The following is a 23,140-nucleotide window of genomic DNA, read 5'->3' on the forward strand; positions in this document are numbered from 1 at the left end:
CATGCTACTCTGAAAATTCAGTCTGAAATAGCATGTAAGTATGGCTTAGTAATGTGTAAATTCTGCACCCCGCAGGCCAACCACTAAGCATACAGTAGTTGCTTTGGGGCAAACAGCGTGAGAGAGTGAGACCAGCGATTCTTGCATGCATGAAATATTGCACATTACGGCAAGTTCTGCTTGTTGCATTACTGTAAACGTGCTAAATACAATACAGTTTTTTGTTCAGAATTGTAGTATTAAAAAATACTGTAAAGTTTTGGAAAATGACATGATCTAGTGCAGTGTTTCTCAACCACGTTCCTAGAGGACCACCAGCTCTGCACATTTTCTATGTCTCCTTAACCAAACACACCTGATTCAGATCATCAGCATCATTAGACTGAAAGACCTGTATTAGGTGTGATGGACAAAGGAGACATCCAACACATGAAGTGCTGGTGGTCCTCCAGGAACGTGGTTGAGAAACACTGATCTAGTGGCTTGACTGCTGTCATCTTTAAGGTGCGCATTCATGTTTTCAGGAGGCGTGGCTTTGAACAGCAGAGGAGGTAATATAAAGATAATATCTTTCAAACATATGCTAACTAATAGCATTTTGGCAGATCACCTACTGCATCTTTAAATTAAAATACTTTCAATCTTATTCCATTAATTTAACTTGATTAATTAAAAAAATAATAATTAAGTTAATACATTTTTAAAAATTGTATTTGTTTTACCATAAATCAGCAAAAATTATAAATGTAAAAAAAATACAAAATGTTTAAAATAAACAAATGTAAGTAATAAAACATTTAGTTTAACTCTTTTTATTGACAATTCTCAATCAGAGAGGTACTACAAGTGAGGGAAAGAAAAACCACAACACATTACTTTCACAGTGTAAAAAAATACTGAGTGGTAATTAACACATTCCTTACTCTCTGAACCATATTGAGATGGAAATAAAGTAAACAACAACAAAAAAGGAACAAACAAATCATTATCAATGTTTAGCAGTTTATTAGACAAGTAATATTTAACACAGTTTATACCGCCGCTAGATGGCGCCACTAACTCGGTTTAATGCTCTTGTGTCCACAGAATATATACATTTTCCTGTAATTTAGTTGACTCTTTATTCACTCATTTTCTTTTCGGCTTAGTCCTTTTATTAATCTGGAGTCGCCACCCAGCCTAGGCTCGAACCAGCGACCTTCTTGCTGTGAGGTGACAGCACTACTTACTGCGCCAACGCGTCGCCCTTGACTCTTTATTTCACGTGATAAATAAACTACTATTCGGTCAACAATTCCAACTGTTTTGAGCCATTAAACTGTTTAAAGGCCTTAAAATATTAAGCCCAGTTGAACTGAGTAGCCTAATTTACTTTTTACATTTCACCCTGAAAAAATATCATATATCGCTAAAAAGAGTTGATCACTTTCCCTTTCCTTCGCTATAGTCCCTGCATTTTAATAGTTTTATTAATTTAAAATAATATGCATATAAATTTGTACTATCAAAACTTTTGGGTATTAAATTTGAGGTGCCCGGCTGTAGCACTAAATAAATGACATAAGAACAGATGATTTGCAGAGCATAATAACAAATATGCATCCTGGCTTTATTTATAATGTACATAGAGCACACGTGGTCGTTACATGCAATTATGAGTGCGCAAAAAGTGTGCACAGCCAGACATTTAGAACGAATTCATAATCAGCGGCTGCCTCATACGGACATATTATAGGTCTACACATCATCGGTACACACAACAGCCTAGGTAGGTCTACAATTACATGCCTAAATGACGTCCAGAATGAAGCCGTTACTGCTCCTTCTTGTGCACAATGATGAACACTGAAAGAGCAAACCATCAGGTCATCTGCTTTGATGACGATGAACCTCACGATGACACCACCCGATTTACGCAATTCACAGCCCCATTGAGCTCGGAAAATACGAAAATCCATATTTATACAGAAGAATCACATCCCTGCTTGCTTATCACACCACAGTGGAATGAACCACCAACTATTCCAGTCAGAACATGTCGTACTTGGTGAAATCAGGTTGGAAACCAGAGTACCCAGAGAAAACCCATGCAAACACTGCGAGAACATACAAACTCCACACAGAAATGCCAACTATTCCAGCGGGAACCTTTTTGCATTGAGGCGACTGTGCTAACCGCTGAACCACCGTGCCACCCTTTGTCGATCATTTATTCTTTTTCTTTTGGGCTTAGTCCCTTTATTAATCTGGGATCGCCACTGCGGAATGAACCGCCAACTTATCCAGCAAATGTTTTACGCAGCGGATGCCCTTCCAGCTGCAACCCATCACTGGGAAACATCTACACATATCTATTCACACTCATACACTATGGACAATTTAGCCCTCCCATCTCACCTGTACCGCATGTCTTTGGATTTGTGGGGGAAACCGAAGCACCTGGAGGAAACCAACGCCAACATGGGGAGACCATGCAAACTCCACATAGAAACACCAACTGACTCAACCGACCTTTGTTGTTTCAACTCATTTTAAATAAGTGGTTTGAACAAGCAGCAAAGTTCATTGTTTGAGTGTATGAAATGCCCTTCTTTCTGTGCAAGTCATCCTAACAGCGACATAATTCAACTGCATTCTTCAACACGCAACCTGGAAAGATCTTTTACCTCCCCCATGCTAGAAGGACCTCCGGTGAATGTACATTTTCACGCTCACTGAAACCTCGATCACATTTATCTCTTTGTAATCCAATTTAAGGTGCGCATGAGCCAACGGTTTATGCTGCGAGTTAGAAAAACCGCCAGCGTTCTCTGGCCTTGGAGTCAAAGTGAGATCTCTTTCCGTCAATCTGAATCCCTCCAAGGCCAAAAAGAAACAGCCGAGAATATGCACTTTTCCACCCTCCCCCATCCGGCTCACAGCAGTCACATCAAAGGCTCCAAACCAATTAACACTTCCCCCAAACGAGAGCATGAAATACAGCCGCGGAGTCGCTCGCTGGCATAATCCACATAATCATATTAGTATAACCCTGTGAGCTGGCAGCCTGGCACTGACACTTCTGCCTTCTCAAACCCCAGTTAGAGAGAAACACCTACAGCATCTCCGTTTTTAGAGGACAATGGTGTAACACCTTTTTTTTTTTTCATTTTCATCACAAGGATCGAGCAGTCAAAATTGCTATCAGGTTGCAAACATGTTTCAAGAGCAAGAGTAAACTTTGACATTTTGCTATATGAGGTTTTATTAAGTGTTTCGAGAGATGGTTTGCATATTCAGTTGCTAAGAGACATTACAGCCTGATCTCACTAGGAAATGTAAGTATTTTACGTTTTGTCAGTTTAGTGGTGAATTTGTACAATTCGTACGGTTTCGAATGTACAAAAACGTACGATTTTAAAAAGGAGGCGTTGCACCCAATCCTGTCCCAAAACCCCAAAAAACAGTTTTGAAAAATTACTGTGGCGAATTTGTACGAATTCATACAAGTCGGGTTGCTAAACATGTAAAATTTTAAAAAAGAGGCGTGGCACATAACTCCGCCTCAAAACTCCACTGTCACTAGCTATGTTTCCATCTAAAGATGCGGATTAAATGTATGCGCAAAACTGAAATATCCCATAAAAGATGTGCGAATAAATCAGCGTTTCCATCCAATGAGTCAAAGAGAACAAAATCGTCACTTCCTGATTAACTGGCACCAAATATCAAAAGTACAAATGAAATTTACTTGTCACCGACTCGGTCCCTGTCATTCCCCTCGCTGGCCAGCAGAGGCCACCATCTCCGGACTTCTAGCATTACATCATCCACTTATACTGATAGCGCACACACCTGAAAACAATCCCGTTAACAACCCACGCTACCTGTTATAAGCCATGCTCTCACACTAGTTCAGTGTGAAGTCTTGTTCTGCCACGGCTAACATCTCTGAGCGTTATTCCCTTGCCTGATCTCCTGTGTATTACCCCGGACTGTTTCTGACTCTGAGTTGCCTTCAGTCTGCCCAGAACCTTGCTTGTATCTGGACTCTGAACCAAGCTGCCTGCCCTCGACCCACGCCTGATATCTGGACTCTGAACCATGCCGCCTGCCACTGATCCATGCCTGTTATATCACTCTGTGTCTGTCAGCCGCCAGCCCTTCGACCCTTATTGCATACTGTTGATGTGAGTTCGCACATTAGTGCGTATTGTATGATTGTGATTGAACGGTGTCTATTAAATACTGCAAATGGATCCCTCCGTGTCAGGCTCCTCGTTACATTACTACTGTAGGAGAAGCTGCATGAATCTTTTCTTCATTTAATAAATTGCTTGCACCTCAGAAGACAACGTTGACACGCAATGAATGCGTGGTGGTGTTTGAAGGTGTGAGACGCGGAGCACAGATGCTATTAAATATTCTACAGGTCAATAATAATATAATAACACTAATACTAAAACAATTAAGGCGTTTTAGAATGACGGATGATGGTTTATCCATTTACACACATTTTTATCATCACGTGATCCCTTATAACAATCACATGACTTTTTAATGCACATGCTGGAATTTTATGCGCATCTTTTCTTATCGAATAAAACATTTATCCTACTCAGTTATGTGCATGTTTTTTATGCGCATTTTAATTATAATAATTTATAATAATCAATATTTTAATAATTAATTGATGTGCGCGTTGGCGTTTCCATCAACCGTTTTTTTATGCGCTTATCTAAAATGCACATAAAAATTTGATCAGCAAATTGTACTAAATTATACGAATAAAATTGAACAAATTTATACAAATTATCCGCTAAATCAAAAAGTTACGAATTGCCATGAGATTCATTAAGTGAATATTGCTTTAGAATTATGGCTTAAAAAATTTAAAGGTAAAACTCGTCAAAATCAAACAGTACACTCAAACAAAAATATTTTTTGCTTCTTGTTCAAACTAATTATTTAAAACGAGCTGAATCAACACAATTCTTGAGGTTTTTTTTTTTAGACAACTTAATTATTTTATATTCAATCTACTTTTATTTGAGCACAAAAAAAGTGCTCACATTAAGTTAACTCAACAATTAGGTTAACTTAATTCACTTGCGTTTGGACAACATAAAAATACATTTTGTGAAACCCTCCTTTTTTTTCACAGTGTAGCATTTAAATTCACTGTAAAAAAATTGCTGGGTTTATGCTTTATGTTGTCTCAACACAAGTATTAAGTAAATTGAATTGCGTTTGCAAATTTAAGTGGATTCAAAAAAACAATTAAGTTAACACCTGAAAACTTAAGAATTGTGTTGATTCAGCTCATTTAAATAAGCAGTTTAACCAAAACGCAAAAAAAAAAAAAAAAACTTTAAGTGTTGCTAACGTTATTTGCCATGCTCAAAAGTCTAAGCAGGCTTCAAATGATACTTAGTATTTTGCCTGGTTGCTTAAGTATTCTTGCATATTCAGTTGCTCACCTAATTATAAAAATGTATTTCAGTAGAATTATTGCTGTACAAAACTAGAAGCCGTCAAGTGTCTTCAAGCATTAACTAGAGGGGTGCCCAAACTTTCTCGTATGAAGGGCCAAAAACCAAACATCATTTAGAGACGTGGGCTTGGTAAATATACCAAACTACTTTACGTTAAAGTTTCCATTAGTAATTTTATTTTTTATTTCATCCATACACTCTCAATGACACACGTAAACAACGGACAATTTTAGCTTAGCTTACGAACACAGGCAGAAAATGCAAACTCCAAACACCAATTTTAACATAATTGTAGATCATTGTACATGAAGATGGATGTGTGTTAATTCCTCAGAGTATCAGTTCACAACAATAATTTTAATAATTTTCACTAGCAAATGCAGCATTTGTCATTTTTGGAAGAAAAAAAACAGCTAATATATACGCTTAACTTGCTGGTTTCAGGTGTGTAATTTTTTAAAAGGATGCACATAAATTTGATTAATTGATGTATGATAGCAAAAATAATTAATTTTTCATTAGCATGCCAAAAATATTGTCTAAAAATATAAATATTGTCGATATTATAGTTATATTTGACATATATTACAGGTGGCCACTGCCACCGTGAATTGTAATTGGACAAACATACTCCATCTCATGTTTATTAATCAAACTCACTGCTTTCAAAGTTGTAGCTTTCATTGAGTTTGAGTAGCTGTACTGGCTGTTAGCAATATTGCAACGTTTTCAAAGTAGCTTCTAGACTCTGAAAAACATCAAGCTGTTTTCCTCTCGCTTATACTGCCCATAATGAAGGTGAGAAAATGTCCGTCAATCTAAATTGCGTTGGAAGCATGTGCGAGTGTATTAATTACCTCGTCCTGCAGCAGGGGCCGGGCATTAATAGGCGCCTGTGACAGAGACTGCTATTACCCTACGACACCCCGACAGCTTCTATTAATATTGGAAATTTGTCAACTTAGCCTTCTTGCCACTGTGATGGATGACACGCGGCTCTGAAGGCTAATACCCGCCGTCACCAGCACTTCAGCGATTGTGTGTGTCTGTGTGTGTGCGCGTACACAGCTTCACAGAATATGAGGTAACATTTTGGAAAATACACTGTTTGAGTATGTTTGTTGTGTTTAGATGCCATTTTCAGTTTGTAATTTTTTTATGTTTGTTTAAAGTTTTTAACTAGATTTCTGAAATTAAAGTTTTATTTAAGTAAAAGCAAAGTGTTAAGGGTTAAAACACAGAATAGCAATGTTTAACAACTCATAGTTTAATCGATTGTAGACGGACAGTGTTTCATAAGCTAATGCTAACTTACATGCTAAAAACCTGACATAAAGATGCTCTTGAACTATTCTAATGCTATTTTTGCCTTATTATTTACTATGTTTTATAGTGTTCAGCTATTATTACTTTCTTACAGCTGTGATTCCAACATATTTTTAATAATGTGTCTTAACAAATGTTAAAGAAATCATCTTTAAGCACTTCGCTAAATACTATCATTTACCAATAGATTTAGTTGGATAGATAGGCCTTTGAATGGACACTAATCCAGATAGATTTTTACTTTGGTACATATTTTTAATTATCTACATGTTTTTAAATAATACTCTCAGAATACTTAAACAACCACACAGCATTAAATTGAATACAACAGTTATACAAGAGAAGATATTTTAATTAGATGTAAAAAAATATGCATAAAAAAAAAAAACAATTTAATAAAGTTTGTGTATACACACATACCCCTTGCAAATTCTGAGTTTAGTTGCTTTTGTTCCACCAGCAAGTTTTTTTGAGGGGTTTTGACTGGAATTGACAAGTTTCTCCCAAAATATAATAAAATGATGTACAAGAGGCATCATTTGTGGAAAAAAATATTAATTTATATTTGAACAATAAGTGGCTTCTTACCCTTCTCAATAATTAATTAAAAAAAAGCCTATTGGCTATTACAGCAATCAAACATTTATAATTGCTTATTAATCTTTAGCGATGAGCACCAACTCGTTCAGGTTGGAGGATCTCCATGCCATTACCTTGATCTTTCCCAGCCTCCACAGATTCTCATTTGGATTTAAGTCAGGACTCTGGCTGGGCCACTGCAAAACCTTAATGTTTTAGTCTGCCAATCATTTCTTCTCTACTTTTGCTGTGTGTTTTGGGTCATTGTTGTGCTGAAATGTTCACTAGTGCTCATGGACAAGTTTCTCCATGATGTGGTTACACGTTTCTGTTTATTATATATATATATATATATATATTAAATAAACGTATGTGCAAATGTCTCTAGAGAGAGAGAGAGAGAGAGAGTGCGCAATCGATTCTATTTATTAAATTTTCAAGTAAAACATGCACAAAATGTAATGATTCTTGGACAAAAGATTTGGCATAGAGTAAAAGCAATGTTAAATTACCACAAGCTTCACAAGAGGCATCATTTGTGGGAAAAAAAAAATATTTACATTTAAACAAAAAGTGGCTTGTTCAAAAGTATTCATATCTTTTTCAATAATTAATAAAAAAGCCTTTATTGGCTATCACAGCAATCAAACACTTACAATCGCTTACTAATCTTTAGCATTGAGCTCCAACTCTTTCAGGTTGGAGGATCTCCTTGCCATCACCCTGATCTTTAACTCTTTCCACAGATTCTCAGTTGCATTAAGTCAGGATTCTGGCTGGGCCACTGCAAAACGTTGATGTTTTTGTCCACTAACCATTTCTTCTCCGCTTTTGCTGTGTGTTTTGGGTCGTTGTTGTGCTGAAGTGTCCACTGGTGCTTAAGGCCAAGTTTCTCGATGTTGTGGATTATACGCTTCTGTTCGTTACATGTAAAAAAAAAAAAAAAAAAAACATGTACAAATGTCTCTATAGACAGATTGAGATAAATAGAGAGAGGTGGGTGCAATCGATTCTATAGTAAAACATGCACAAGATGTAATGTTTCTTGGACAAAAGATTTGGCATAGAGTAAAAACAATGTTAAAAGGAGCTCAGACTATTATCCTTTCTATAAATTTCGATTAAAATCAATCAAATTAGCTAAAGATATTATAAATGCAAGTACTTGGGATATGTATAAATGGTATGTTGCAGTTTTGTTTGAATTTGTGTAATTCTGTATGTGGGTAACACATAACACTGTATGCTGGTAACCGTGTGTGAATGCGTTTGTTAAAAACCATCCTCCATAAGTCTGGCTCTGCTGCCGGGAGCTCAGTATGGAGTGTTTACGCTCTCCTAATTAAATCCAGCCCTGCCGTTACTGTAATCTGGATTTCATTTGGCCTCAACTCGACTCACCCATGAAATAATGAAGTAAAATCTGGGGCAAGAAAAAAACGTGTCGGGTCCCTTTGTTAGCCATTTCCTTGTCGACCATGTGGTGCGAATTATCAAAGAAATCCCTGGAATATTATTTTATTGTTTCAATTATGATTAAAAGATTAGCCATAGCAGGTCTGGAGAAATGAAAACCACACCAGCCAGTTCATTTCCAAACGCGCGTGCTCTCTAATGCTACGACACATTACATGGCCTCATTACAGCAGGAAAAAAAGGCTCTCTGGGGTTTTCCTTGACAAATGCATCACTATTTTGAGCGACAGTATATTTCTGCGCTTGATGTGTGAAGATGAACTATTCACCCTCTTTTCGTTATATTCATCCAGCACATATAATAAAATAAATGCCGTTTACTCTGCCTTTGTACCACAGAAATGTGCGCTATGACCACCATGACTCTTCTTTTTTTAATGTTTAACTGCTTTTTTTTTCTTTCCTGTTTGTTTTTGTTATACATTTTTATTTGTATATTTGCATCATGGTGGCTCAGTGGTTAGCAAAGCAAGAAGGTCGCTGGTTCAAGTCCCGGCTGAACCAGTTGGCATTTCTGTGTGGAGTTTGCATGTTCTCGTGGGTTTTCTCTGGGTGTTCCGGTTTCCCTTACAGTCCAAAGACATGTGCTATAGGTGAAATGGGTAAACTAAATTGGCTGTGTGTGTGGAGTGTATATAGGTGTTTTCTAGTTCTGGGTTGCGACTGGAAGCATCCGCTGCCTAAAGCATATGCCAGAATAGTTGATGATTCATTCCGCTGTGGACACCCCTGATAAATAAGAAACTAAGCCTAAATAAATAAATGTTTTTAATGAAAATTATGAAGTATTTCCATATTTTATGCATAGGGAATGCTGGTACATCAGCGTCATTTAGTTCCAGATTGTGATCTGATGATTTGATGAGTCTTCTAGTTGTTTTAAACGGCTCTGTAATCACAAACATCTGATGAAAACCTGGGATGGAGCAACAATAGCTCAATCTGAGCACATTTACAGTCTGATTATGAGCCTGAAGGCTGAAGTGAGATGAAGATGAGGGATAATCAGGAGTTCTGGAACGTGTGTGAATCTAATTTGAATTCATCTTGTCAGTTTGTACAGACTGGATTATAATTGGCACTTATTCAATTGACAAATTTTCTCACCCTCCAAAAATATCTGAAACAAATGATCTTAATTATGAGCATCTAACAGTACATCGCGCCGCCTTGTTGTTATTGAATAGAGCCTTAACTGATGAATTAATGTGAAAATAGATTATAATTCTGGACTGATATCAACAAGTACAGACAGCAGGTAGATAAATATTAGATTGACTTTTTAACATATTTACATTTTAAAATGTGTCAAAATAGTTTCTAAAGATAAAATAATAAAGCTTTCCTGAATGACTTTTCTATCATGACTTACAGAAAAGACAGTAAAACGAAAGTCAGTGTATCAATATTTTATATACCAAAAAGCTTGTCAGGCGTGTTTAAAACAATAATCAATAGATAAATTTGAGGTTAACAATCCAGCCCAAAAATACTAATTATTGTAACTTTAAGTCTTTATACTTTGCCACTATCCTTCAAAATCATTTAGTAAGCTAGTTTTAACCACTTACAGTGTCATACATTTTTGTATGATCTCTTTTTCTTTTGTTTTCAGACTTTTATAAGTACAGCTCAGAATAATGTTGTAATTTCTTTTAATGGAACTATACTTTTTATTAAGAAACATCTTAGCAACCCTGAAAACAATCACAGAATACTATGCCAACCACTCAGAACTTTCAAGTGGCCTTCTAGAAAAACACTGGCAAGCATAAATGTGGCAACCACATATTTAAAAAAAGGAAAATGTAAAGTTATGCTTTGTGATGATGGAACATTAAAATGTCTGTGATTTCAATGGTAAAAATATTGTAAAAATGCTACAGCCAAAATCTGTGACCTGGTTAACAGTTACTGCAGCAATGACGTTTTATTAATATATAAATAACCTTGAATTCACTTTGCCAGATTTCCCTATATTACACCCTTTTTTGTTGTTGACATTATGGCCCGTGCCCAATTCTACCCTTTAGCCCTTTCCTTTACCCCTTGTTTTGCACGTTCATTTGAAGGGTAAGAGGTGTCCCAATTCTCTTTATCTTGTAGGGCTAAGGGGAAAGGTTAGATAGCCCTTAAAACTAAAATTTTTCAGGACCACACTCAAAACTAAGAGGTTCAAAAAATTCCCAGAATACACTATCTACAATGGTTACGTCTCACACACAAACACTTATGGACTACAAATCCGCCATTTATTGACTACATTTTTATATATGCACTCTGCTCACCCTCACACATGGGCTGTGTCCGAAACCGCCTACTACTCAGTAGGTACTGCATTTGAATTTAAACGTACTAATCGGCCGTTAGAAAAGTATGCTCTATACAGTATGAACGTGAAAAGTATGAATGGAATTCGGACGTACTACATCCGCCATTTTGTCGTAGTCACGTGACCTACCTGCGTCAATTGCGTCGCTTTACTCCAATTCATGAATTCGCTCGCGGGGCATCATGGGATAGCGCATTGTGCATGGGATGCGCACTCCAGAATCTCGCCGGAAGTAGTAAGTCATCCGGGTACTTCTCGCATACTGATTTTCGAATTCTATGAATTCGGATCTATCAGGCTCGCATACTGATTTTAGCATACTATATAGTATGGAAGTATGCAGTTTCAGACGCAGCCATGCTTCCTCATTCTGACTCATTACACCCACACCACCTGAGGATTGTCAATGACTGATTACACACTACTTAAGCAACACACTCACTCATTCCCATTGCCAAGTCTTTTTAGTGAAAATTCAACGCGTTTTCTTAGTCTTGTTTTCCCGTATGTTCACCTTAGCCTGGTTCCAAGTTATCCCTGTCTGCCGTCTGCCTTCTGATCTCTCGCCGGTTATAATGACTACGATTCTGGATTTGCCTTCATACATCTGTTTGCACCCGTGTTGACCATTGCTTGCCTGACTACCGAAGAAACCTGCATGTGGATCCGAACCTCAGTTGTCTCTGTCACTCCCCGTGTTACAGTTACATGTTGTGTTGATATATAATTTTTATTACATTACTCAGTGTCATGTGTAACCGTGATGGGGTTTAGCACTTGTGTAAATGACACTGAACACTTTTGAAATTAGTAGTTACTTATAATGATTACTAGTACTTCGAAACATTGGCGTATGACTATACAGAAATGAAATTAATGTAATTTTCATGAAATTTATTTCATTCCATTTTTTTTTTACGAAATTTCTGGCAACCACAGCTGCCAGATTTTTATCAGTTTTTATTTTTTCAGCCAAATTTTGCAGATGGATAATCGAACAATGGTAATGAAACATTAGAAATTTATTTGCATTTAATTTGCTTTACTTGTAAATATAATTTAATGTAGAAACTTGATTTTATGTATACATTAATTTCAACAAAATGTAAGTTTGAAATATTACGTGTTTACCTGAAGGAAGGATAGAAGGGGGAAAAAAACGTTTCTTTTCAGAGATGTTAATGTCTCAGACTGTGCTGAGTGAAATCAATACACACTTAGGTCTCGTTTACACATCCATCTCAGATGTGTCTCCCGTGACCTCCTGTGATTAGATGTTGTCGAGAGAAAGGCCAGTGATTTTGACTGTTTACCGTATCAGTGTTTTCAAGAACAAAAGTGAAAAGCGACAGAAAGGTTAGTCTCAAAAACAGTTTTGCAAGACATTTAACTAGTGATCATATTGGCAGGCAGATATACAAATGCCAGGTGTAAACAGGCCACTTAGGACATCTAGCAGAAGTTCAAATCATCCCGGGCTCAGTGACACATGTAGCGCTTCCAGAATCTTCTGTTATCTGCAACACTTGTGTGGTATAAATCGTGCCGCTTGCATCTCACAGCAGAACACAAGTGCAAATCAGTTGATTTAATAGCTGCTGCTGATTTGGGAATTAGTGCCTAGCATATGACGACTAAGTGGCGCCACGACATCACATCCTCCGGCTTCCCATCCCCACAGCTGCTGCTGCTGGCACCGTCCGCAGAGATAATCGAGATGTCCAGATGAAATATATTCACTGTGGAGAATGCATCATGTGCATCTCGAATAATGCAGAACTTTTCTATTGAGTTGTTACTTGTGCTGGTTTTGCTACATGGTAGAGATCCTAAAGTTTGAAGTTATACTTAGCAGAGATTCTGTTGCATTTTTATAAGTAATTTGTTTAATCTTTAAAACACTGAACATGTTTTTGCAAGGGTGAAAACGTTCTTGAATCCAACATGAACTAAAATTCAAAGAATATCTAGTCAGGCAAATGCTAATGCGGTCTTTTAATTAATAAATGTGTTTGAAATGTTTTGGTCATAGTGAGTTGGACAGGTCCATTAATTGCGTTTTGATGCTTTTACGCTCTCCTCCTCTGGTCTGCCTTTGTCTTTTATTTTCTGTTAATGGATGAAGGCCCAATCGGTTAATTAGCATTAATTTATTTCCAGCGTAATTGAGGACACTTACGCAGGCCTTATTTAATTGACTGACCCTCGTTGTAATTACAGTTATCGTGAACTTAAAGTGACAGCGTATCTGCTGCTTTTCTTTCTTGCTCCTCATCTTTGTCCTCTATCTGGGGCATGTGGGTAATTAATGATGATGTACTGGATGTAAAAGCCTCACTAGCGCTCTTTTGTAGGTGTTAATATATAAAAAAAGTATTAAACTTGGACACATCTAGAGTCTGTAAAGCAAAGATCTGGCAAAGACCTGGAACATGATGGCAATCACAAAACAACACTTTGGCAATCACCCAGAACACCTAAGTGCCAACATAACAGCAGCTCCGCAACCAGTTCATACCAAGATCCTTGTTATACCACAAACAACCATCAAAAAACACAAATATTCAGAACACCCTAGCTTGCATGGTTCAGCATCGGTAGAGCTACGCATCGATGAACTTGCTCTTCAGTGTTTGGACTCTCAGTAATGATTTTAAACCACACTGAACTGAGCTAAACTGAACTGCACTAAAAATTGAACTACCCTGATCCAATTACTATGACCATTTATGTTAAGTTGCTTTGACACAATCTACATTGTAAAAGCGCTATACAAATAAAGCTGAAGTGAATTGAAATTAATTGAATTGAATTGAATAGCAACAATGACCATCTTTCAGCCACACAGAATATCCTAGAAACAGCATTACAGAATAAAGGCTGGTTTATACTTCTTCATCGAGTGATCGGTGTAACCCACGCAAGCCTTGTGTGTAGCCGTGCATTTATACTTCTGCATTCTGTTTGTGTTGCTCTCTAGTTACATTCCCGAAACACAGCTGGTATGGATGGTACCTCACATAGCCTTGTGGACTATGCATGGGCATAGTGCAGCTGTGCTGCCAAGTTTGAATCCTGGCTTGTACAAACATTCAGAAATTGTGACTTAATGTTTTTTTATTAATGTAGATTTCTTTTTAACCAAAACAATACCTTATTCACAATAAGTTCATTCGGATATCAGACTTTTGTTAGAATAAAACAAAACACACAAGAATAAAATAATCAATAAAATAACACATTTTAAATGACTACTACTGATAATAGTAAGAATTTCTTAATTATGGATTCAAATCCAATACAAATGATTGAAATGAATAGACAGCTTATATATATTGTGTCTTTTGGCTATTGGTTGGAACTAATTGTGATGAGTGACGTGACATTAGATGTTTCTGGTAGACATTGCGCTAAAAGCGACATTTCCTTAATTTACATAATGGTTTCTTTGTTTAAGTTGTTTAAGAGCAGTACTTAAAAACAACTGCCATGCATCACTGTAGAGATGAGTTTTAAAGCCTTGACACATTTGCTTTTACTGTTTCAGTGTTTCACGAAGACTTGCTCTGCACACCACTAAAAGCCAGCAGTACTGTATATATAGCATCCACATTGCCAAAAATATCAAATAAAATGTTGAATAAAAAATAAGATGGCTGTTTCCTTTGGTTCTGTGCTGTACAAGAAGTGCTGATGTTCTTCTTGATCAGTGGAACATACAGCAAGACATGATTTGAGACCATATCCTCTCTGGTGATCTGAGCGTGTTTGATGATGAAGTATAAACATGTTGGAGTTTCAGGATTGTGTTAACACTGATTGTAAGTTGGGTGTCTGCTGGTAAGGGGAAGGGGGTGATGGGAGATCATTCCACAGATGGGTATCGCGTTTCTTTTGTTCTCGGCCTAATTAAAGCACTGCTAATCAAGGCTGTTGATGAGGGGAAAGAAAGAAAGAGGCAAAACAGCAGGAGATGCTTTCTACCGTTTGTAAGAGCTGCTCATCATGTACACACGATTAAAGTCATACCAAGAGTCTTTCTCCCTCAGTCTCGCTCTCTTCCCCTCTTTCTTTCATCTCAGTGGTAGAAAATGACATTTATATTGAACTACATTTCCTCTATATTAATCTTTCACACTAGAATCATTGCAGGGGATCCAGGAAGTGCTGAGATGAGACTGTTTGATATGCCAGCTGCTCAGTAGTACAGTACAGACACTATTTAAATGAATGTTACAACTTCAAAACAGCCTTATAAACGTATTAATTGCATTTTAACGGAAACAAGAGGGTAACCTAAGTTGTACCCCCTCTGGAATGTCACCATAAGTGCATCATTGTACAACCCCAAAATCAGAAAAAGATGGGACAGTATGGAAAACGCGAATAAAAAAGAAAGTACTGATTTCTAAATTTATTTTGACTTGTATTTCCCTAAAGACAGTACAACAAACATTATTTAATGTGTTCCTCATGATTTTTATTGCTTTTTTTTTTTTTTTTTAATAAACATGTAATCCAATTTTGGTTCTTGCAATACATTTAAAAAAAAGAACAGGAAAGCATTTAACACTTTGTAATGTTGCCATTCCTTTTCACAACACGTTTTAAAGACCTTTAGGGACTGAAGACACCAAGTGATGAAGTGTTTCAGGTGTAATTTTGTCCCATTCTTCCTGAAAACAAGTCTTACGGTGGGTCAGTACGGGGTCTTCATTGTCAAATTTTGCACTTTAAAATCTCACACTCATTCACTATTGAAAACAAGTCAGGACTGCAGGCAGGCCAATGAAGTACCTGAATCCTCTTCCTCCGCAGCCAGGACTTTGTAGTGTGTGCAGAATGTGGATTTGTCTTGTCTTGTTGAAATATGCAAATATCCCTGGAAAAGAAGTCAGCATATTGTCCTCCAAAATCTCTTTGTACTTTTCAGCATTAATGATGCCATCACTAAAGTGCAGGTTACCTTTGCCATGGGCACTGACACAACCCCATACCATAATAGATCCTGGCTTTTGGACACTGTTAACATAGGGCTTCCTTTCGGCACAGTACAGTTTTGACTGGCATTTGTAGATGTAACTGTATTTTAATACTTGACAAAGGTTTGCCAAAGTAATCCTGAGCCCATGAGGTGACATCGCTTATAGTTGAGTGTAAAATCTAACAATTTTAAATACAATTATTTAGTTACAATTGACAAATGTTTATATTTAACCAATTATTATTATTTTGTATAGATTTCTCATGAGTTGAACAGAATATCTCCCTCCAAGACACAACTTATTTTTACAACTAATGTGTGTGTAAGTACCACACAATTATGTATAAGTATATAGGTACTTTTAATTATATTGCAGGAATGGTAATTTTTGGTGAAAATGCTATTTGTAAGAAATTTAATTGTAAGAGATTATAATCCAAGCCCAAAAATACATATTCTGACACACTATAAGGAGCTTTTTGGAGTAAAATATGTGTACCATAGCAGTTTTCGATTTAGAGACAACCAATTAAATGAAAGTATATTCAACTGATTTAAAACGACAAAACTTTTAGCATTGTCTGCTTAAAGCACAAAAATGACACAGCTGAGTTTTAATGACTACAGGTTCTGCCTCGAAAAGACAACTTGTGAATCTTCCAGAGATTGTTCTACTGGACTCCCCGTAATCCTTTTTACCCAAAGCTCCTCATCTTCACTTCTGAACACTGAGTGCATGTGCTGACACTCGGGGTCTGATGTTTGTCTCTCCCTCCTCCTCCTCTCTTCAGCCCTGCAGCCATCTCTCCGTTCCAGCGGATCACTATAATCAGAGGAAGACAGCCGCATATATCGTCTGATTCCAGAAAGGGAGCGCGAGCAAATACATGTATAAATTTTGAGAGGTGGCAGAGAATCAGAAAGGCTTGAGCCACAGACAGGCAGTAAAAAAAAAAAAAAAAAAAAGTTGGCAGATCTCAAAGCTGTAATCCAGTGTCCACATAGCTGCGTGACAGATAAAAGATACACTCACACACCAAACTGAGAGAAAAAGCTCACATTAAGGATATGTGCACCTGGCATGCATCTTTTGTGAAGATGATAGCGGCGGAAAACATGTTTTATATATTTCAGTGTATGTTTTGGTATTCTAGGCTCATAAATTGTAACCTATTTAAGCATGTTTTAAACCCAAACAAAAAAACTATTTCTCACATTTTTAAAAAATTTCTTAAATAATGAGTTCAACCCAGGCCCATTCTAAAAACGTAGTCCTGTGGTTGTTTCTGGAGACCGCGAAATACATCCTGGGAGGAATCTCCAATTTCTCTCGCGAGTGCTGTTCGAACCTGCTGTTCTCGCGTGAATATTTTTCTTGCAAAATAAATATTAAAGCTGAATTTATGAAGTATCAAGCTTCATTATAGAAAAATGTAGTTTTTTAAACCTATTTATATGGATATAATTTTAATTAAAAATTACAAAACAATTGTTTGACCACACACACACAAGTTAAATTCTACTCTTAAGTTTCACTTAATGAGCAAGTTTTTTCAGTTAATCAAATATAATGTTTAATTCACATAAAAACTAAAGTCAAACAAATCCAAACTACTTAAATTAGTTGAACTGTTTTAGGGCGTACTCACACTATGCTATCTGAATCGTGCCCAGGCCCGTTTTTCCGGATCGTTTGAGAAGTGACTTTTAAGGGACCGTTTTATATGGATTATTTAATCATTCTCACTGTTCAATGAATAAACTGTCGTAGTTTATTAAAGACACAAATCCCTCACTGCACGACAGCTGCACCTTCAGCAAACCTCCTAATTCCTGCAGCATGAGGACTTTATGATTGTTTATGAGCGTCAAAAGTGGTGATCTGTTTGGCTAAATATTTGTCTGTGTGTCACTGCATATCAAATGGCTTAAACGATATGACTAAAGAAATCTCCACTGTGCTGAACGAGAGCGCTTACTGACCAGCGCATCATCGATGACGTAAGCGTGCACAGGCCCGAATGTAATGTGAATGAGGGCCATCAGGGGAGACGGGAGGGGGGACAAGCGTGCTTTGGCCTGGTTCAAGGCAACTGTACATAGTGTGACTACGGCCCTTAGAAAATTAAGTTTATGCTACTCAATCAATTATTTTGAGTATTTAGGTTTTAAAATTTCTGACAACTTTCTAGCTCTCTTTTCTGATGTAAAACAACCTCTTAAAAAAACTTTGAGATTTAAACTTCCATCTATGATCATAAAAAGTTTGAGATTTTGCTTGCAGGCATGTTGGCAACAGCGTTTTGGGGGCATCGATTCACTGAAGTGTTTAAAGAAAAGCTACCAAACTAATAACGAAAGACTGGAAGAGCTGATTGATCCACCAAAGTCCCATCGCAAGCTCCACTAGAGCAGGACATTTCTCAATAGTAAGTTTTTACTTCCTTTCAGTACATTAATGTACATTAACTCCTGCAAAACCCAAAAAGTTAAGGCAACTCAAACCATTTGAGGAAACCGATTGCAACAAACCATTTGAGTTAAAAAAAAACTAATCTATATGAGTACTGTGGACTTACTCTATTTAAGTTGAAGTAATGAGGTATTTCATTAACTAATTACCTTCAACACTGAGTTCAAAACTTTTTTCAAATGAGTAGAATTGACTTTCAGTACATTTTGAGTTAACTACACTCATTTTATTTTATAAAGTTGACTGTTAGGTTTTACAGTGTGTGTATATCAGCATCGAAGAGGAAAAAAATGCACACAATTACTTCATGCTGAAGGAATTACTACAACTCTGAGATCTGGACTAACTTCTACTATATGAGAAGCTGCTTTGACAATCTACATAGTAAAAAGCGCTATATAAATAAACTTGAATTGAACTTCAGCACAAATCGATTAAGTTAATTTACAAGTTTTCACAAATTTAAGTGAATTGAACATAAAACTATCAAGTTATCTAAAAAAAACACAAAAAAGTTGTGTTGGTTTAACTTATTAAAATAAGTAAGTAAAAGATGTAAGAAAGTAATTTTTTGATTGTGTTTCCAGGGTTTCTGGCAAAAAAAATAAAAATTGTCAAAAGGAACAAAAATATCCTACAAATTCATAATAACGATTCAATAAAAAGCCTTTTTGCAATTTAAAGCATTCACAGATCCAGTGGAATGTGAGCTTAAATTTATAGCATTGCATTTAGATCTGCGTACATTGTGTCAGATTTCTTTTATTTGCGTTAGCAGTAGGTTTCTGTCGAGCCAATAAACGCAACGGCCAATCAGATGCATTTAAACTAGAGTTCAGAGACTTAAATGGACACTTTTGTCGCATAGACACTTTGTTCCCAATAAGTTCAGACTTTATAAAGATTCCTTTCTTGCTATACATAAACATACCACCTTTCCAAACACAAATGAAGAGAGATTATATAAAGCAGCACTTTGTAAATTCTTTCCAATAGATTTTATGTATGTATGCACGTCCTTCTTTATGCCTTCTTTGTGTCGCCCCAGACCTGACATCCTCTTTTTCTCTCTCTCAAAGGCTGCTCTCTACAAGGCTAGGAGTCGCAAGTTTTTTTTTTTAAAGAGATTGGAGAAAAGAAAAGCTAGAAAGGGGGAGAAGAAATGCACTCGTGAAAGCCTGAGTGGAGAGTTCGCTTGCTGAGAAGAAGAGAGGTGAGCTCTGAATGGATGAATCTCGGAGAGAGCAAGGTTCTCCTGTTATGGGTTGCGGGCTCCTGTTGTCAGGAGGCAGGTTCTTTTTAATGCATCCTGGTTATTGATTCTTTCCCGCTCTAAATGTAGGGGACATGCCTTTTTATTAAAGTAAGCAGCTGGTCAATGGGCCTAACCAGTAATGGGAATTGACTTTCTGCTAATTACCCAAACGCAGGGCATTAATGCAGCTTCATAATGGAAAAGAAGCACTTTGTGCCTCGAGGCGGTGTGTAAAACTTGAAAAATCACTGCTCTTTCTTTTTTTCTCTTTCTTTCTCTCTTGCCTTTGTTGCTTTGGTTTCTGCTAATGATAAAATATCTATCTATTTGTCTGTCTATATATCTGTCTGTCTGTCTATATATCTGTCTGTCTGTCTGTCTGTCTATCTATCTATCTGTGTCTGTCTGTCTGTCTGTCTGCTTGTCGATGGATCCATCCATCCAATCAATATCTGTATATCTATATTCATCCATCTATCTATCTGTATATCTGCCTGTCCGTTCGTCCATCTATCCCTCTTGCTATCCTTTCTGTCTATATTTATGTCTAAATCTATCTGTATATCTGCCTGTCCATCTGTCTCTGTCCATACATCCATCACATTTTTCAGCAAGAATGCATTAAATGGATTTAAATGTAAAAGATTTAAGGTTTTAAATAAATGCTATGCTTTTTAACTTTGTAATAATATATATTCATAATTATTAAAAAATGTATCATGGTTTGCACAACAAGTTTAAGCAGTTTTCAACTTCAAACAAATATCTTAATAATATTGATAAATTGGCTAATTTAAATATTTTTCAGCAAATAAATTCAGCCTCGCTGAGGATGAGAAATTAAGCATAAAAAGTGTCTTTCACAAACATTTGAACCGAACATTGACTTTATTCTTGAACAAATTTGTGTTAATAACCTGCTGTGGGGGAAAAATTGTGACAGTTAACATAAGCCGTATATAGTACATTTAAATTAATATTTTCTATAGGATGCTTTACATGTTATATTTGTGCATAAACATTAGATTAGTCAGTACTGAGGCCAATCTGATGCTAATCTAGCAAAATAACTTACAATAATGGTTAAAAAATTAGTTGCCCAAATTATATTAAATACAATTTTCAAAAATAGTAAAAATCAAGAGAAACAAAAAAATATACACAATTTTGTTGAAATGTTGTAGTTTTTGTCATGAATTTAAATGTATTATCTTTCCATTTCTAAAGGTGTTCTGTGAGTAAAATATTGTTTTAATAAATATATCTGTTTAATAAATCTGTTTTGTTCAAATGCACTAATATATCTTACCCATATTCACTGAGAAATTGATAAAAATATTCATTTTCAAAATGGGCTGTTCTCAATTATGCTGAGCACTGTATATATATTTCAATGGCAGGAAAAATGGGGTTTTGAAGTTTTTTTGTAGAATTTATAATAGTTTTTTAAAGATTTTAGCATTTTAATGTTTTAATATTGACATTTTAAGGAGAACAAAATGTAAAAAATACTGAAATATATTATATTATATTATATTATATTATATTATATTATATTATATTATATTATATAATTCATTTTCTTTTCGGCTTAGTCCCTTTATTAATCTGGGGTCACCACAGCGAAATAAACTATAAACTTATTCTTCAGCATTTGTTTTACGCAGCGGATGCCCCTTCCAGCTGCAACCCATCACTGGGAAACCCATACACACTCATTCACACACATACATACACTATGGACATTTTAGTCTATACCCAATTCACCTGTACCACATGTCTATGGACTGTGGGGGAAACCGGAGCACCCAGAGGAAACCCACACAAAAGCAGGGAGAACATGCAAACTCCACACAGAAACGACAACTGACCCAGCAGAGGCTTGAACCAGCGGCCTTTTTGCTGTGAGGTGACAGCACTTATTATTATTTTATATTATATTATATTATATTATATTATATTATATTATATTATATTATATTATATTATATTATATTATATTATATTATATTATATTATATTAAATTATATTATATTATATTACATTATTATAAAGACAGCAAAAATAAACTTTAAAAACTAAATGAATTGTCTTTTTCAAATATAAATACTAAAAACTTTAAATCTACACTGCAAAATGCCGTTTAATAAAATGCTGAAAAGCATACATTTTAAATTGAACTAATATTATTGCTTTGGGTTGCTTAAGCAGATACTTTAAGTCAGTCAAAATATACTTTCTAAACATTAAATGCAGGCTTATTTTCAAATCCACCCAACATTCAAAAGGGTTAATATTAATTAGAATAATTGCTGATCACTGAAGTAAAGTTTTGGCCAAATAAAATAAAAACAAAAAATGTTTTGTAGAGAAATAATGTATTGAACACACACAAAACAACTAAATAATACATTGTGTAAGCTGCTGAATAAATTTATACAGAATGCTGGATCTTACTACACTGAATGCATATCATAATATAAGTTTCTTCATATTCTGTGCTGAAGTAAAGCATTAAAATGGCATCAATAAAGATGCATGAACATTCTTCTAGATTCTTTATACATATCCTTGGCCAGGGCATGAGATGAAAAAATGCAGTGTGAAGATCTTAAATAAAATGTCTGCGATCTGCCAGGAGATTAAGTAGGCATTAGCTGTTATTTATTATTTAAACAGGTGTCTGAATCAAGCGAGTGTGTTCTGCGGTTTAGCAGGCTAACATCCCATAGCCGTTGCATATTAGCATGCATAAAAGCCTGTTAACTTTGGCAAACAGGCTTTACCACATGCAAGTGTGCTTTACTGTAGGCATGTTTTCATTTGGCTGAACGGCTTTATGTCTGCTGGGAATCAAAGCTTTAGTGAATAACTAAATATATACACTGCTTCTATTGTAAATAACACGTATAAATACACGCATTTGTAAAAGGTATAAAGAGCAAGGACTTTAAGTCGAATGATTCAACTCTTTATTTCAGTCACACACTGTAAAAACATTCTTGCTGCATTAATTTTTTTTTGTTGAATTAAATTAACTTAAAAATCTTGAGACAAAAATCTTAAGTTAAACGTTCTATAACTAAATTTGAGTTGAAACCTGATTAACTTTTTAGAATAAGTTAAAGCAACACACAAATATGTGTTGTCTTTTTGTCGTAAATTTCTTTACAGTGCATATGACGTTCTTTCTTACATTCATTGCATTTGATGTTCCTTCTTTGAATTTTACATTAGGAT

General features: G+C 35.9%; 1 protein-coding gene and 1 long non-coding RNA gene across 3 annotated transcripts in view; one reads left to right on the forward strand and one right to left on the reverse strand.

Annotated features, from left to right (window-relative positions):
- Positions 1–23,140, reverse strand: part of LOC147835938 (uncharacterized) — a 939,756-nt gene that overhangs the window by 28,731 nt on the left and 887,885 nt on the right. The window lies entirely within an intron of this gene.
- Positions 6,075–23,140, forward strand: part of LOC141375329 (uncharacterized) — a 43,132-nt gene continuing 26,066 nt past the window's right edge. Inside the window, exons 1-4 of one of the 2 annotated variants that reach the window (XR_015495481.1) lie at positions 6,075–6,272; positions 6,344–6,558; positions 18,456–18,600; positions 19,724–19,857. This is a non-coding gene — a long non-coding RNA (uncharacterized LOC141375329). The remainder of the gene's footprint in view (positions 6,273–6,343; positions 6,559–18,455; positions 18,601–19,723; positions 19,858–23,140) is intronic. The other variant, XR_015495482.1, reaches the window with a different exon arrangement.

This window comes from Danio rerio, chromosome 7 (genome assembly GCF_052040795.2).
Source record: "Danio rerio strain M-AB ecotype USA chromosome 7, GRCz13ab, whole genome shotgun sequence".
Classification (NCBI taxonomy): Eukaryota; Metazoa; Chordata; class Actinopteri; order Cypriniformes; family Danionidae; genus Danio; species Danio rerio.